Raw genomic sequence first — 16,442 nt, forward strand, 5'->3', positions numbered from 1 at the left:
TGCTATGTACCACAATTTAACAACATTTGAAAATACTTTTACACCTATGGTAATGTACACTAGGTCCAAAGAGCAGAGCATCACAGCGTATGTGTGGAGGGATCACATGATCCCTTTCTGTCTCACACCGCTGTCTCCGCAACTGTACAGTTGCAGGGATGTTTATGCGCATAGCAGACAAATGGATGACAGCGCACCAATGTTTGTGCACATGCCAGAGGTTTTCACCCGGGGCATGCGCACTGGAGTGAGAAGAGGACCCCCGTGGATCGCAAACTTCTTCGGAAGTGAAAAGGCAGTGGTAAGTTTTGCACAGGAACAGCAGTTTTTAGGAACTGCTGTTCCTGTGTTGCTTTTTTCATAAATATGATAAATAGTTCAATCCTTATCAATGCGATAAGGATTAAAAACTATTTATCATTTTATGCGGTTGGTAAATGTGCCGCTATGTCTGAATGAGCCCTTAGCAGAGATATCAGCTTGGCCAATTGGGACATACTGGCCTGCTCTGGTATTTACAAATGACTTTGTAACTGGATTCACCTGGGCTCAGTTCACACATAAAAAAAACCTCATTTTTATACATCAATATATTTATAAAGGTTAGTTAAAAATCAGCAATAAATTGCAAATCTATCTCTAGTTAAAAACTTTGACGCCTATGAAATACACATTTGTACCAGATTACAACACACATATATTTCATTCCTACAATTATGCTTCACTTTGGGAAGTAACCATTTTTGCTGGTAAACTGGTTCATAGCCCTCGCACCTGCACACCAGCTACTACAATCCAGTTCACAGCACACCCATTTCCTTAGTGTGAAGCAATGCATTTACTTATCCCTTTCTGAGAAAATCATTAGCACATGTTTGTCACTAGCTATAGTCAGGACGATACAGACCCATGCACATGGGAGTTTCCCCATAACACACTTTACTGTCAGAGCAGTAGGAGGGAGGCGGTACAGACCATAAACTAATCAATAGGGGTTGGTTTACTAACCATGAAACAAATGAAATACTGTATATTTGATTGTACAGCATTTTGTCCACATTGTGCCTACTTATGTATAAGCTGCATTAATATCCACTGCAGTCTGCAATCAGCACAAAACCGGGGCTTTTTTAGATATAACATTACCTAGGATATAGAAGAGTATATCAATAGAAGGGGCAGGGTTCACAACATTAACCTCTCAAAATCTTTCTTTTCCCTTTTAGTTTGTACGTAGAAAATGTTAGTTGTGTCTCTCTAGATGTTAATGTATGCACTGTGCATTACATTGTGTATTACACTAGTCTATATCATATACACAGCTGTCACAAAGCAATTTAACTCAATAACCATCATGTATCGCGCAAATACACTTTATTTGGACTTCGTGCATACATAGGCATGACATTCAAGCAGAACTTGTTTAAAGGAATAATACAGATGAAATACATGTGAGCATACAGTATACTGCTGGCTGGAAGGACAGAAGGTGCGTGTGAAGGGGCATGTTAGTGGAAACACCTCCTCTCAGTACTCAGCACACGCTGCTTCCTCCTGACACTCGGCTCCCTCCCACCTGTGAGAGATACCGCAGCTATTGAGAAGAGGAACACGGTTATTACTCGTTCATCAAAAGGAGAATACACCCACATGGTGCTTTGCTTTATTCCTGGACATGTCTAATAGGAGGTGACCAGCGTGAAGCGTCTTATGTTTTACTTCGCTTTTTTTCTAGCAAGGACCCATTTCAGTCACAGCAACTTCAACTTTAAAAAGTAAGTTATCTTTGTTTACTGCGCCGCCCTGAAATGGTGTATCTGTTGTTTCCGTGTGATAGAGAGATATCATCGCCTCATGTCATCAGACCATCCTAGGGTGAGAACAGACTGTGATGGGCACAGTCTGATACAGTCTGTTACAGTCTGATAAGTTACATGAATCAGATTAGAACGTTTGGGACTTTTAACCAGAACACCAACATGTTTATCGGTGTCTTTATAGTGTGTACATTTTTTTGTTTTCTAGCTGCAACCTTTGCCCTGATTCTTACAGTGCATGTTTTTATTTTTGGGCTGAAGCGTTGCAGAGTTAACAAAGCCTCCCTGACAAGACCATTGTGCTGTATTGGGTCACTTGTCAGCCACAGGTAAATGGATGAAAAAGTGAGCATCAAATTCAGCTTTCATTGGTGTTTCACAGGGATGGAAAAAGAGTTGTGGGGGTCCCAAGGCAAGTAACCTGTGGGAGCAAATAACTTTTTTTTTTTTAAAAGGCAACTGTCCAAACTGTTTACCTACCTGTTCAGGTAGGGTAAATACACCACTTACTGCAGTTTAATGCTATCCTGCTTTGTCAGGACATTGGGCACACACTGCTTTCATATGCAGCCACAACCCTGTATCTGGGTATCACTACAAAGCTTGAGGACAATTTTGAGCTGTTAAACTCCCTTTTATGAAATTGAGCAGCTCTGTCCCATTTATATGCTCTGGTCTGTAGCCTATTAATGGGAAACCTTTATAGAAGTTATCACATAGAATAATTGTAATAAAACAGTTAAGAAAACAAATGGGCTATTTATTTTTAATTTATTTCCTTGGGGGAAAAATAGTTGTACCTGTTCTCTGCTAGGTCTGACTGAATGTAAAACAAGTGCTTTTAAGGGAGAACTCTGGACTTGGGGCTTCTCCCAATTTATAAGAGTATTAGCAGCTGTTGGCTATCGCGGTGATAGCTTTTACTGGGGTTCTCTGGTGAATGCTTCTCCATGGAGAGCATGGGAAAACCTATTTTACAAGTGACAACGCCGGTACAAGTACAGCCACTGTTTTCCATTCACTGGCTATAGTTGGGTGTTAATATAAGAAAAAATGCTTTATTATTTAAATAAAGCATTTTGTCTTTATTTCAATATATGGAAAAATATATATATATATATATATATATATTTTTTTTTTCCTAGTTCCACTGTGCATGCGTGAACACATGCACATATGCTCCCTCACTGGCCTGGCGAAGTGTTAAGTTCAGCTTTACTGCTGGCAGCTAGTATCGCCAGGGAGCTGAGTATTATTCAGATGCCCCACTGGATTTCCCCAGTAAAATGTTATTATTTAAATTGTGGGTAGAGCTTTTCATGTTGCCAGTTAATGTGTAACAGACCTGTTGGACATTTAGCAGTGAAATGAAGGTAATATGTGAGATTAGGTTTGTACATATACAATGCTTTTTATGTGTCCGCTATCTGTCCTGCCATGGCTATGTTTATCCGAATGGTGAATGCAGCATATAGGATAATTTATTTCTATAGGATAGTAAGGCGTTCATAGCAAATGCTGAAACGGTGCATGATGCAAGAAATTAAAAGGCTTGTGCTTTCCCCATAGAGGGTGCTTGATTGCCCCTCAACAGTATTTGTTAGTCCTCCTACTCTCTGTGGTGAATTCACAGGCTGGCAAGTAGGTCAAACACAGCCCACCCTTTGGCTCTGCGCAATACTGACTCCCTCCTTCTTTTCAAAACTCACCCAGCTACTGCTACACCCTGTACTCCACTTTCCCTTCAGCAGCAGACATAAACAGTTTAATTGAATGATGGGTGGATAGAGTCTTTCAAGTGGTGCTCGTGTAAATTAACGAGTACCAGGGAATGTTTTATATTTGTTTATCATGCATTTTAATGTCCTATTCGCTCAGGTACGTTATTTAGTTTTAAGTTAGATATATTGAAAGCAATTTGAACCATGTTATTTGTTTAAGGAATATTCACAAGTTTTGTAAGATTATGGAGAGCATAGAATACAGAACAATAAATTAACAAAATGAAAATATAACTGCAACATATAAAATGATATACCCAGTTTGAAAAAATAATTCAGATAAATTATGAGTGATCTTCAGATTTTTTTTTTTAAGCTGGTAACACCTCTGGAGGTTTAGAGGGATTTTTCCAAATCCCTTCTCTTAGTAATATTATGATGGTCCCTGGGACCCTTACCATTTGGTAGATTAAACGGAATTCTCCTGCTCACATATAGCCGGGAATGACACAAGTATTGGTTTTCACAAAGTGTGCTGCTTCAGTGTTGTTAGACCTTTTTGTCAGATGTTGCTATGGTATACTGAAGTAAAATTAAAAGCATTTCATAAGTGTCAAATGCTTTTATTGACAACTGCATTAAGTTTATGCAAAGAGTCAATATTTGCATTGTTGACCCTTCTTTTTGAAGACCTCTGCAATTTGCCCTGGCATGCTGTCAATCAACTCCTGGGCCACATACTGACTGACGGCTCCCCATTCTTGCCTAATCAATGTCAGAATTTGTGGGTTTTTGTTTGTCCACTCGCCTCTTGAGCAATGACCACATGTTTTCCATGGGATTAAGGCCTGGGGAGTTTCCTGACCATGGACCCAAAATTTCGATGTTTTGATCCCCGACCAACTTAGTTATCACTTTTGCCTTATTGCTAGGTGCTCCATCATGCTGGAAAAGGCATTGTTTGTCGCCAAACTATACTTGGATGGTTGGGAGAAGTTGCTCTTGGAGGATGTTTTGGTACCATTCTTTATTAATGGCTGTGTGCTTAGGCAAAATTGTGAGTGAACCCACTCACTTGGCTGAGAAGCAATCCCACACATGAATGGTCTCAGGATGCTTTACTGTTGGCATGACACAGGACTGATGGTAGTGCTCACCTTTCCTTCTCCAAACAAGCATTTTTCCAGAAACAATCTGAAATGGGATTCATCAGAGAAAATGACTTTACGTCAGTCCTCAGCAGTCCATTCCCTGTACCTTTTGCAGAATATCAGTCTGTCCCTGATGGTTTTCCTGGAGAGAAGTGGCTTCTTTGCTGGCCTTCTTGACACCAGGCCACCGTCCAAAAGTCTTCACCTCACGGTGTGTGCAGATGCACTCACACTTGCCTGCTGCCATTCCTGAGTAAGATCTGCGGTGGTGGTGCCCCGATCCCGCAGCTGAATCAACTCCTGGCACTAGCTGGACGTTCTTGGCGCCCTGAAGCTCCTTCACAACTATTGAACCACTCTCCTTGACGTTCTTGATGAGCCGATAAATTGTTGATTTAGGTGCATTCTTACGAGCAGCACCATCCTTGCCTGTGAAGCCCCTTTTGTGCAAAGCAATGATGACTGCATGTGTATCATTGCAGCTAACCATGGTTAACAGAGGAAGAACAATGATTTCTAGCATTACCCTCCTTTTTAAGCTTCCAGTCTGTTATTCTAACTCAATCAGCATAACAGAGTGATCTACAGCCTTACCCTTGTCCTCGTCAACACTCTCACCTGTGTTAACGAGAGAATCACTGACCTGATGTCAGTTGGTCCTTTTGTGGCAGGACTGAAATGCACTGGAAATGTTGTTTTGGGATAAAGTTTGTTGGCATGGCAAATAGGGACTTTGAAATTAATTGCAATTCATCTGATCATTCTTCATGACATTCTGGAGTATATGTAAATTGCCATCATAAAAACTAAGGCAGCAGACTTTGTGAAAAATAATACTTGTGTCATTCTCAAAACCTTTGGCAATGACTGTACAGCAAACAGTTGAATGATAATTTCACTCTGTGGTACATGTGTGAACTTGTTTCAAGAGGTTTCTGTGAAGAAACAAAATTGAAATAACCTCTTCAGAAACCTTCATTGTGCTCTTTGTATATTTTGTAAGTGGTTTTGATAAGTTCATCATACAGCATAGTACGGGCTATAGACCCCTATTTACTAATGTTGCAGTTTTTAACATGATCCCTTTGAATCCTTATTGCAAAGATAAGGATTGAAAATGTGTCTATTTACTAAAAAAAACTTCAGCAGGAAGAGCAGTCACGAAAAACTTCTGTGAGGTCAAAATTTGCCTTTTCACTCCCTCTTCACTCTTGAAGAAGATTGCGATCCTCTGTGTCCTCCTTCTCACTCCAGTGCATGTGTGCCGACTGAAATGCTGAGGCATGCAGGGCCATTTTAACAGCATTATGTGCCCCCTGGCAAAAGCAGTGCACTCGGGCCCCTACCTACACAACCACTCACATGATTAAAAATTTAAATTATCGATAAAATGAAGCTTATATTTATTGTTACCTGAAACATAATCAGTGTTTAAACATTAAAAAACATGCTGCTTTTGCTCATGTCTCCCCTATTTCACATTGTGCCCTTCATTATGCTGCTTTTGCTCCTCTTCAGTTACTGATAATGTCAGGGATGATGACATCTCGCCCGACATTCAGTGCGAGTGCAGCAGGGAGGAGGGGAACAGGAGGGAGCTGGATCACTACCGCAAACTGAGATGGTTTTTTTTCTTAATTACTCCCGTGCTCCGCTTATGGGGCCCCTATGCCCATGGGGTTCCTGAGCAACTACTCTATGTGCCCAATGGGAAAGACGGCCCTGCGGACATGCGCACAGACATTTCTGAGGACACAATGCTGAATGTGAGGAGGGGGGATCACATGATCCCTCCACAATTGCGCTGCGAAGCTCTGCTCTTTAGAGCTGACAACTATCAAATACGGTAATATACGCCAGCCTGAGCGGGCGTATGTTAACGTGAAGCTGTTCCTAAAATTGGGCATTTTCAGAACTTAGGAAATTGCGTTTTGGAGCAGTTCTCACTCACTGTTGTGGGGACTGCATGGGAAATGTTTATAAGTTTAAGCGCTACTTAGAATTGTAGTGGAATCCTGAAAATGTTCGATTTTAGATGGTAAAATTGAGTGAATTGACCCCTTATAGACATGACTGTTGGAAGGCAATGTTAATTAAAAGCGTAGTCAAAACCTTGTACTTTATTCTTGGCACATCTCAAAGCTTCTCCATAGTATAATGCACTATATACTTTCTGTTCTTGTAGAACTCATTTGTGTTTTCCTGACCATAAATACTTCTGAACACTGCTGGCAACGTTGAAAATTTACTTTGAGTGACACTGGCGAGAAAGTGTGCATGCACAGCTCCACTTACTTAAATAATGTAGTGTTTTGGAATATCGCTATCATATAACGTTTAATAGACATTAAGGGGCATATTCAATTAGCTTTCCGGTCCGCGGGATCGTGCCGGAACTGCCGCAAAACTTAATACACGGTACCGCAATAATGTGGATTTTCGTTCGCAGCCCATAGGGTTGGGTACGAAAATCTGCGTTAATGCGGTACCGTAATACCGGCAAGAACGCGCACCGGAAAGCTAATTGAATATGTCCCTAAGAATGTGCATTAATCACTTACATTTTGTGTAGGAGGCCTTATGGTTATCATTTATTTATATATAGCGCCACTAATTCCGCAGCGCTATACAGAGAGCTCATTCACATCAGTCCCTGCCCCATTGGAGCTTACATTCTAAATCCCTTAACACACACACACACACACAATATTATATGGTTATATAATCATTTGACAAATGATTTTTCGTTGTCAATAGAAACAAGATTGTGCACGTGCTAAAATGCAAGTAATCTTATAGAATAGGTACCACACAAATCCTTATGTAGAGTTGGATGCAATTTACAGGACGCAATTAAATTGCGTCCTGTAACTTGCTATATATTCCGAGCCGAACGTATCTTAAGATCATCATCAGCTATTTATATAGCACCACTAGTTCCGCAGCGCTGTACAGAGAATTCACATGCATAAGTCCCTGTCCCATTGGCACTCAGTCTAAATTCTCACACACACACACACACACACACACACACACACACACACACACACACACACACACACACGAACGACTAAGGTCAATTTAATTGCAGCCAATTAACCTACCAGTATGTTTTTGGAGTGTAGGAGGAAACCCAGGTAAACACAGGGAAAACATACAAACTCCTCACAGATAATGCCATGGTCAGGAATCAAAATCATGACCCCAGTGCTGTGAGGCAGAAGTGCTAAAGATACAAAATGTGTACATTTTCGGAAGATATGCTTAGAGCATATCTAAGGCTGTTGTGTAAATATAGTGAATGATTTAGAAAAAAAAAAAAAAGTCCCTCCCCCAAAATACATAACCAGCCCTTGTGCTGCTAGTATAAGCTGGTACATAATCATGGAGACAAAAAGCATAAGGTCCCCTTGAAATTACCAGAACCACCACTAGGCTATGCCAGCTAGGGCTGGTGGTACTATAGCAGGGAAACCTGTACCGTGGGATCCTCCTGTCGGTGACAACCAGCCCTTGGCAAGTTACCAAGTGCCTGGATTCCCAAAGGGAACTTGGCATGCAAAAAAAAAAAGTTTGCCCTAGGCTTAACCAGCCCTGTGCTGTATAGCACTAGGGTTATTCCCACACCCCTGACTGATAGGTGTGGGTTAATTTGGTAAAAAAATAAATATATAATTATTTAACTATTTTGTCCATGGTGCACTACAGCTCCCAGCATGCCCAGGCCATGAATAAATGTTTGGGCATGCTGGTGCATGTAGTACTACAAGCCCCATTATACCCATGGCTACCTGTGCTGGGAACAGTTGTGCACCAGAACAAAATGGTAATAACACACACACCCGTTTCAAATTTATTTATTTATTTTTTTAAATAAAAACACCCCTACAATGCCGTCGTTCACCCTCTTTCTTACCTCGATCCATGCTGTCATCATCTTTTGGAGGTATACATACACGTCTTGGCAAAATAGCAAATCCTAAGTAATGCTAAAAGTTCCCGTTGCGAATGAGCTCATAGCGCTTATGCAATCCTATTTATAATGGGCATTTCCCATGACCTGAACTAATTGTTCCAAATGATCAAAATGTGACAAGGAAAGGAAACATGACTGATGTTTTTCTTTGATCTCTCCTGTGTCACCAGATCTATCTGATATTGATGTTCATGTGTGTGGACAAATTGACCTCGGATTCAGTCATTCAGTGATTGTGTTAAATGTCTGGGTCACATAGTGTGGTGACAATATTAAAATCATACTTGCCAACTCTCCCGGAATGTCCGGGAGACTCCCGCATTTTGCGAGAGTCTCCCGGACTCCCGGGCGAGTGTGGCAATCTCCCGAATTCTGCCCACTTCACTAGGAAGTGCCCCACTTCCTAGTGAAGTGGGCAGAATTAGATCCCAAACGCCGCGATTCCCGGTGAATCGCGGTGTTTAGCCCCGCCCCCGCTGTCAAATGACGCGATTTGCGTCATTACGTCGTGGGGCGGGGCCAAAATGACGCGATTTAGGCGCCCCGCCCCCCGTACGCCCACCTGCTACAGAGAGTCTCCCGGACACCAACTTAAAAAAGTTGGTAAGCTCCTAATTCCCATAGCTGGTCCTGATAGGTAAACCATCAATCCCTGACATGTTACTGTTCTTAAAAATTTACAATTTTTTCTTGTACCTGTGGTACATTGTTCCTGGTCTGCGTTTGCCACTTTCTGAATGCTCAAAAGTACCACTTAAAATAATAATTGTATTATTAATTGTATTGGAATAATTGTATTTTATGAAGAATATGCCACAGTATACACACATTCATAGTGAAAGCTGTAACCATAGATGCAGCGAATCTTGTTCTCTGTCCATTTTCCATACAGTGTTCATGTGTATTGTGGACATATTCCTTGATTATTAATAGTGCAAGTACTGCATGGTAACTGCAGCTTTGTTACATCATTTTACATGAAAAGTTACAAGTCTAAAACCACATTCTGAAACCTTCAATAGCAGTATTGTATTTATTTATTTTTTGTCTATGGTACTAAAATCATGTTTAATATGCTTAAATTAAATACATTAATTGGGATTTTCATTCTTTAATTTTGGCAGTTTTCATAAATATAATTAACATTCTAACAGTTGCTTGTGATGAGAAAACAGAATAAATGCCTAACTTTAGATTTTTATACAAACACTGAATCGTGCTATACCGAAAAAACCTGACAGTCGGGGTCAAATCATTAACGTTCCCAGGTATACTAATGACTAGAATGTTTTAGTTCATATTTTTGCCTTCTGATTAAGTATTGGTAAATGGAATTTGTGGTTTACTCAATGATTACAGAAGCTTTGAGATGATAAACTATCCGTCCACTTGTCCGACACTAAGATTTCTCTGTACCTCAAGAACAGAATGTTTTACATTTTATGTCGTTAATTTCATTAACTTCTAATGATCCATTTTCTAAAGTAGGGTCTCGGAACCTCACGTGCCCCTAGAAATGCCAGAACCTCACGTGCCCCTAAAAATGCCAGAACCTCACGTGCCCCTAGAAATGCCGGAACCTCACGTGCCCCTAGAAATGCCGGAACCTCATGTGCCCCTAGAAATGCCGGAACCTCACGTGCCCCTAGAAATGCTGGAACATATTCAATTTAACTCTTTACTATAAGGTAAAAGAGCTTTACTTTAACGTGACTTGTGCCCTATGAGCCTCGGGCTCCTCCAGAGTTTGGGTTTCGATCGAAACCAAAAGCTTGGGTATTTCCTCCGCTTCCTCTCTCCTGTGGCTCCCTCGCACTAAAGGTCCTCGGTCCGCTCTTTATCACCCAATTGTATCGCATTCGCTCTCTCTCTGGGACCAAGCAAACTCAAAGTTTAATCTAGCCCTGGCTCCTAGTCCAAATGTTCCTCTTTTTGATAACCCAGATTTTCCACCAGGTCATATAGTTTCGTCCTTTGAATTTTGGAAAAGGAACGATGTTTACTATCTTAATAATATCACTACAGACGCTTTTTTCCCTCATTCGAAGACATAAAAACCAAATTCAATATTCCCAACACTTTTTTTTTCAATACGTGCAACTAAGAAATTTTCATTCCACCACTAAATTATCTTTAAGAATCAGGCCGTTGACCTCATTCGAGTCACTTTTCCTCCGGCGATCTTCTACCAATGGCCTTATATCTCGGCTATACGGAGAGCTGAGAGTCCCTGACTCAGACACCTAAGATTCCCATGAGCGAGCCTGGGAGGAGGATCTAGGAGGTCCTTTGGATGGGGAAGATTGGGATGAAATAAAAGCCAACACCGCCTCTAGCTCAATCTGTGTGAAGCTGAAAGAAAATGCCTATAAGCTTCTTTATCGATGGTACTTGGTCCCGACCAGATTATAAAAAATCTTTCCGGACTCATCTAGCTCATGTTGGAGAGGATGTCCTTCCTCCATATTTGGTGGCAGTGCCCCAGGCTTGCCCCATTCTGGTTGGAACTACGGAACTTTGCGTCTCAGATTCTACAGATTGACATCCCAATTTCTCCCAGGTTTTTCCTTCTCCCACTTGGGATTCCATGCGCAACTAAACATCAAACAAAAATGTTCCGCCACATAGTTTCTGCAGCACTGTGTCAAATTGCCACTAATTGGAAACAACCCACCGCGCCTACTATGCAGACAATTATTAATAGAGTTTGGCACTCATACAAAATGGAGTTTATGACATGCATACTGCGCAATACCTCTAAATCATTCAATAAAGTCTGGATGTCATTTTTTCAAATCCAAATTCCCTTTGTCCTATGACTCCTCTAAAACATTCCACTTGATATCCCCCCTCAACCTGCTACCTGCTGGTTAATTACGTTCCTTGGTAATTGACTGATCAACCAGATAGATATAAGAGCTCTTTTGTTCTTTGTATGAAACTTCTATCAGGAACTGACTTGTAACACCAGACAACACAGTGGATTTCTAGGCTATGAATAACAAAACCACACTTTTCTGTTCAAAGATAAGTCATGAAAGTGTGTTACTCTATGAGCAACTAAGATAGTAATAAATCCAACACAGGTGGATGTTCCTCAGTATACATCTTGCTTCAAGATCTTTCAATGGGAAATGTAAGAGGAAAGGTTTAAGGTGAATATAATATGAGTGTCCGTCCCATAACACCTGATAGATTCATTTAATTCATACTTGCAGTAAGCCGGACTGGCTCCGTTGGCAAACGTATGTAACAAAAATGTTAGGCTCCAGACTAAAGTCTGGAACAAATATAATTTCAGCAAACAGGATTGGCTCCATTAATAGCATACGTTGCACAACGATCAAACTCCACAGTACTTTAATTAACAATAAAAAGTTCCATCAGGACTTATGTAATTTCTATAATACATGCCACTCTTTTACTTTACACACAACTAATAAAACGTGAATCGTGCCATACAAGACCATTCCTAGGATATATTATACTTCAACGTTTTTTCACAGGGAACGTGAATTCGGTCTCTTCAATAGCTATAGTGGAAGTAAATTGCATACCAGCTGATAAAGAATTCCACTTCTATTTGAAGCTAAAAAGGGATCAACTCCTTTTATAAGAACACAGGAAGCAGCAGATAATTTAGCAATATAAATCCAAATTGCCGTATATCAGCCCTTATGTGTTTCATTATATTAAGTTTCATCAGAGATGGTCAGTAGAAGTTAATCATAAATTCAATATTCATTATTAACTTTGCATATATTATATCCTTTGGCATTGTAAGTTTTTACGAATACTGTTTTAATAAATATTGTGTCCTGTAATTGATCTGTGGACATAGATAGTAGTTGTTTTTCTAAAATATGGTAGTATCCTTATAAAGAGGCTATTCTTTGATAAGTTTAATTCTAGAAACACACTCACTCTCTTTGCGTAATTCTGCCACCTGGGAAAGGATTGGACAAGCATCCGTGGAAAGACTGAAACCCAAGAACTGAGGTTTGTGTTTTAAATAGAAACACGTTCTCTTTTAAACATTCTCTGCTGCCCACAACCTCCCCTCAATTTTAGGTCACTAAAGGAAGGTATGTGTGCATGCTAATGGGTTTGTATAACCCGTGTATGGTCGTTGTTCTACACACGTTTTTATTATGGCATTGTTATAAACGAGATATAGCTTCTTTAGAACTTCAGAAATATATTACATCCAATACACCGAGAACTATTTTCTGCACAGAGACATATGAGACATCACTATGAAATACAAAATATAGGTTATTTCTCTAGGTTCCATATCTGTCTGGTAGTTCTAGTTGACGCATTGGATGTAGCTTGTTGCATTGATTCCGAATATATGCAGATCTTACCTGTACATACTGTAGCTGTGTCCCAGGCCTCTGAAACATAAACAATCCAGTTATGTGACCGGAAAGACACTAGGCAGATTGTTAGAGGTGACATCAGCATAGTTATCTCCTGCTCACAGGGCTATCACTGGATTAAAAATAACTTGTATCGGTAGATGTAATCATAATTACATTTATATTTTATTGTCACCTATTTACCACATCTAAAGTCTTGGGTTCTCAAATGTACATGACTGTGAGACATGTCACATGGCAGCACGGTGCAAAATTTTAAAAAAGAAAAATCGAATGCATGGATCTATATTTCAGTTAAGATATGTCAGTTGAATGGTGGACAACAGCTGCCAAAAGATACTGGAAACTTAAATTATATATATATATATATATATATATATATTTTTTTAGGACAAATGCAGGCAGTGTCTAAAAGTGTATGATGACTTCATAGTTGTACATGAGCTGAACAGTCACAGCTTTGTGTTACATTATGATGGGCAATAAAAACTAATCATTTTAAGAACACTTGTGTGAACTTTACACCAAGGGTGTCATGCAACTTTTATTTGCTCTGTACTGATTTGTGTCAACTCACCTTTTATTACTCTTTTAACTGCCAGACTTGTTTTATCTGAGAAGTATTGAAGTTAAGAGCACTGCCTGTATCACTTTTATTTGTGTGATTCATTGATAATGGAGCAAAATATATGCCCCTTCCCCTTCCCTGGGACTACCATCCTCGATATATTAGTGGGTCCCGATCATTATTGTGCTGGGGCCATTATGTTAATGGGAGAAAAGGATGCAATAGAGTAGGGTCTCCTACAGTTAAGCTGAGGAGAGTCATGGAGTGTGGTGATTACTTCTTTACATTTTTTACCATGAAGGTTCTTCTATATTAGACGTTGGTTATAGAAGAAACCCATATTCTGAAAACCATAAGTCCCAAGCACTCTGTATATTAGGTGCCATGTCTATAACTGTTTTTTTTACTGATAATACGGCTAAATATTTCTCAAATGCTGAGATTAACATTGATTCAACTTAAAGTGATTATACTTGTTTATACAACCTACCTTCTACCTGGAGCTAAACCACACTGTAATATGCTCATTTTCACTGCACATGAACTATGGAATGGGATGGATTCCGGCTACAGGTAATGGAAGGTGTTCTTGGCGAAACCCCCAGGCCCCCACCCCTCCAATACTTCTATACAGTGCGGGTTTTTATTATGGTGAGGTTGACGACCCCTTTCAATGAGAGATAAGTTCGAGAGCCAAAGTGTTATGGGAGAGTTTTACTTAACGAACAACATTATAAATATATATATAATCTTCATTAAAATTCTGCATGGTGCACTTCTTGTTTTTTATGTTGCTTCCAGTCTTTAGCAAGTTCCCCCTTCTCTTGTATATTAAGAGGCAGTACTTATAGTTTACAAGTTTCACTGTTGCTTTCTATGAATACCTTTTAATAAAACCTTTGTTTGAACAGGATATGAAAGTATTGGCTGTTAAATATGTTTAGCTGTCATGTTCTTTAAATGAAGCATTCATTTTTCAAGGAAATTTGTTCGACTCCTATCTAAAAATGATGTATCTGATGAAGAGCAGCAGTGTTTAGGTGTCCCCTACGTCCAGAGAGATAGGTAGCCAGTGGTCTGTGACAGAAGAGGCAACTGCACTCAAACCCACCCCACACTGTCTCGAATCCAACAATTTTTTTTAAAGTTTCTTACTGTTTGCCATTTCACGGTTTATTAAAAACCAATAATAGTTGTGTGTGCTTATATGTACTGTATATACAGCAACCAAATCGTGATGGCCAGACAACTGGGTCAGAATATCTCCAAAACGGCAGGTCTTGTGGGGTGTTCCTGGTATGCAGTATGCAGAAGTGGTCCAAGGAAGGACAAATGGTGAACGGGCGACAAGGTTATGGGTACTCCAGGCTCATTGATGCGTGTTGGGAGAGACAGCTAGCCAGTCTTGGTCAATCTCACAGAAAGAGCTACTTTAGCGCAAACTGCTGAAAAGGGTAATGCTGGCTATGATAGAAAGGTGTCGCAAAACACACAGTGTATTGCAACTTGCTGCGTAGCCGCAGACCGGTCAGAATACCCATGCTGACCATTGTCCACCGCGAAAAGCACCTACAATGGGCACGTAAGTGCCAGAACTGGACCAAATAGCTATGTGAGAAGATGCCTGGTCTGATGAATCATGTTTTTCTTTTATATTCTATAGACGGCCTAGTGTGTACTCGTTGTTTACCTGTGAAGAGATGGCACCTGGATGCATTATGCAAAGAAGGAAAGCTAACAGAGGTAGTGTGCTGCCTGGGGAAACCTTGGGTCCTGGCATCCATGTGGATGTTACTTTGACATGTATCACCTACCTAAAACATTGATGCAGGCAAAGTACACCCCTTTATGGCAACAGTATTTCCTGATTGCAGAGGCCTCTTTCAGCAGGATAATATGTCCTGCTACACTGCAATTGTTCAGGAATGGTTAGAGGAACATGCCAAAGTGTTCAAGGTGTTGATTTCCGTAGATCTCACTCCAATCGAGCATCTGTGGCATGTGCTAAAAAAGAAGTTTGAGCCATGGAGGCCCCTCATCGCAATTTACAGAACGTAAAGGATCTGCTGCTAACGTCTTGGTGCCAGATACCACAGGACACCTTTGGAGGCCTTGTGTAGACCATGCCTCGAGAGGTCAGAGCTGTTTTGGCGGCACAAGGGGGACCTACATAATATTAGGCAAGTGATTTTAATTTTGTGGCTGATCTGGACCTTTTTTTCTGGCACAAGGGTTGAAAGGTAATTTGCAAACAATTATAAGTCCTTCATGCCGCAGTGAAAAAGACTTGCAAATGGAAAACATTAGACAGCTGCGACTCCTCCCAAGAAGATGAGAAGTTTGTATAGAACACAAAAATTACATACAGGGATCTACAGGCCTATGTAAATGTTAAAATCCCACCTATAAAGAAAAAAAAAAACTTTTTTTTTTTTTATAAAGTTTAACAGCAGAAGAATAGAACATGTCATAAAGCAAGACACAACATATACCCCTTGGTCTTTGAATTGAGGGATCTTGAGCAAATACTCAATTAGCCACCAAGGACAGTTCCTCATATCATTTACAATCTTGATATCGGCAACTGTCAGAGTGGTTAGAAGAAGAATTACAGAGTATGCCGTTATTGTATTATCTTACTACAGCCCATAAGCATATCAATTCTAGAGTAAGATTTGTGGGAATGTGAAAAAAAGTGTAACCCAGGGAGGTGGGCTTGTGGGTCCTCCAGGAATAAACAGACAGAGCAGCCACAACCATGTGTTTGAGTAATGTTCTAGAATTAGCTACAGGGGGCAGGACGTTCCGAGATCCTGATCTGTCTAAG

The 16,442-nt window shown here is 40.3% G+C and overlaps 1 protein-coding gene across 3 annotated transcripts in view; it reads left to right on the top strand.

Moving 5' to 3' along the window:
* The first annotated feature begins 1,065 nt into the window (after nt 1–1,065).
* The window catches only part of STX11 (syntaxin 11), a 37,499-nt gene continuing 22,122 nt past the window's right edge, over nt 1,066–16,442 (top strand). For 2 of the 3 annotated variants that reach the window (XM_075203648.1, XM_075203646.1), the window contains exon 1: nt 1,066–1,775. The gene's annotated coding sequence lies outside the window, so the exon portion shown is untranslated. The remainder of the gene's footprint in view (nt 1,776–16,442) is intronic. The other variant, XM_075203645.1, reaches the window with a different exon arrangement.

The sequence above is a fragment of the Mixophyes fleayi genome, chromosome 3, assembly GCF_038048845.1.
Source record: "Mixophyes fleayi isolate aMixFle1 chromosome 3, aMixFle1.hap1, whole genome shotgun sequence".
NCBI lineage: Eukaryota > Metazoa > Chordata > Amphibia > Anura > Limnodynastidae > Mixophyes > Mixophyes fleayi.